Source organism: Gavialis gangeticus, unplaced genomic scaffold (assembly GCF_001723915.1).
Source record: "Gavialis gangeticus isolate Ggan-Ray unplaced genomic scaffold, GavGan_comp1, whole genome shotgun sequence".
Lineage (NCBI taxonomy): Eukaryota > Metazoa > Chordata > Crocodylia > Gavialidae > Gavialis > Gavialis gangeticus.
In genome coordinates this window covers 17,242,681-17,244,557 of record NW_017729034.1, presented here as the reverse complement: position 1 = coordinate 17,244,557, position 1,877 = coordinate 17,242,681, and the positions used below count along the sequence as shown (strand labels likewise).

The following is a 1,877-nucleotide window of genomic DNA, read 5'->3' as shown; positions in this document are numbered from 1 at the left end:
GGGGGCAGGTGGGGTTGGGCCCTCAGCCCCTTCCCTGGAGCTACCCGCTCCGCCTCGCCCCGCTTCTCTGCGGGGGGGAAGCGGGCAAGGACTTCCTAGGTTGGCACGTGGCTCGCCCAGGTCCTTGTTCTCTGGGCCTGGCCTCGCCTCACTTCCCTCCAGGGCAGCAGCTCTCAAGCCTCTGAGACGCCAGGCTGCCCTCGCTGGGCTGGAGGCAGGCCTGAGGAAATGCCATGTTTCCCAGTGGAAGGGGAGCAGGGCACATGGGTTGGTAGAAGACTCCAAAACCCACAGGGCAGAATCGATTTAGCACCCCAGCTTACTTGAAATTATTGGGAGTCATGTTGGCACGCTCTAGAGCGTGGCATGGCACCCTGAACCTACTTCAAGGGACCCCAGGCTGCTGTGGGACCCTGGCCGGGGATCACTGCTCTAGGACTTTACAGATTGCTTTGGTTCCAATGCTAATTGAGTTAAACCAGTACAGGTCCCTCTGAACAGTTAAAACCAGGCTTAGTTATGTTGCTTCAGCTTTGTGCACACATCTGGCCTAGTCCTTCCCCCCCAGCCCAGGCTTTGTGCTCCCTTACACAGGGCTTCTGCCCCCATCTCCCTGAGGGTTGCTTGATATCCTGGGTTCACAACTCTAGCTGGGCTCCTGTTCTTCCTCTTGGTGTCCTTGGGACATCTTGGCTCCAGGCCAGCAGGGAAAGAGCAGGACTCATGGAATCTTCCTTCTCTTTGGATGTCCTGCTGCCTGCCTCCTCAGAGGGCTAGATGGGGCTGGGGGAGCTGATATTCTGAGGGAGGCACCCTGAAGAAATGTCAAAGGTCTGAGGAGATGGAAGTCTAAATATAACCAATGGTGACTGGGCTAAAAATATCAGCTGCTGTACTTGGTGTTGGAAACCAGATTCCCCCCGCCTTCTAAAGGCCAGAGGGGAGGGGAGCTGGGGCAGCCCCTGGGGTTATTAGTTGCAGGTACTCTCTCTGAAACTATCACAGCCCCCTCCTTTTTTGGAGAGAGCAGCACTGAGTACTGTAGGCTTCCCTGCTGCTGCCTTCAAAGTTGGCAGCTGGCTGGGACTATAAAGTCCCTGTTTGGGGTAGTAGGCATCCCATCTCATCCTGGTACACAGACTAGATGGCAGAGCTCCATGTGTATGTAGATAGGCAGTGTTATAACATAGCTCCTGCACCCAGACTGAACTCCATGCTTGCCTTGGTAGTGATTGAAGCTTGTGTGTTCAGAGGACAGGATCAGACCTACCCAGTGGAAGAAAAAAGCCCACTGCTTTGCATCTAATTTTGATGTTTTCCTTCACTTAGCAGCATCACTTCTGTCTCCACCTTTTCTGGCCTCCACTCATGTGCAGGGAAGGTGAAGACGCTGTCTACAGGAGAGTGCTGCAGTGGTGGTTGCCCCAAGTTCAGTGTCCAAGAAGCATCAGCTGGACAGCTCTTTAGTTACTGTAGTGGGACAAGCTGCACTGTGTAGCTGTAAGGATAATAGAAACTTCACTGGGATACATATAGTTCAGGCCTTGCGGCCCTACTCTTCAGGGACCTAAACAGTGGGGCTTCTGCTTCCTTTCATGGAGCAATGATTCCTTAGATTCCCAGTCCTCTCAGTGCTGGGTAATGGTTTCTGACCACCTTTCTCCTGTCACTGTGTCTGTTCCCCCTTTACCTTGGGCCTTCCTGGCTCCCAGTCACACTTAATCCCCTGTGCAAGTCAGTGCTCCCCTCCTTACTCTCAGTTCATCTAAACTATCTGCAGCAAGAAAAGAACAACTTTCAATTGGATAGTTCCCAGGGGTCCTTTGCTCTGACTTGGAAACCTGGAACTTTGCATCGTCCTTTTGTTGAGAGACATG

General features: G+C 53.1%; 1 protein-coding gene across 1 annotated transcript in view; it reads left to right on the top strand.

The window, feature by feature from the left end:
• The window catches only part of TPI1 (triosephosphate isomerase 1), a 10,254-nt gene that overhangs the window by 336 nt on the left and 8,041 nt on the right, over positions 1-1,877 (top strand). The window lies entirely within an intron of this gene.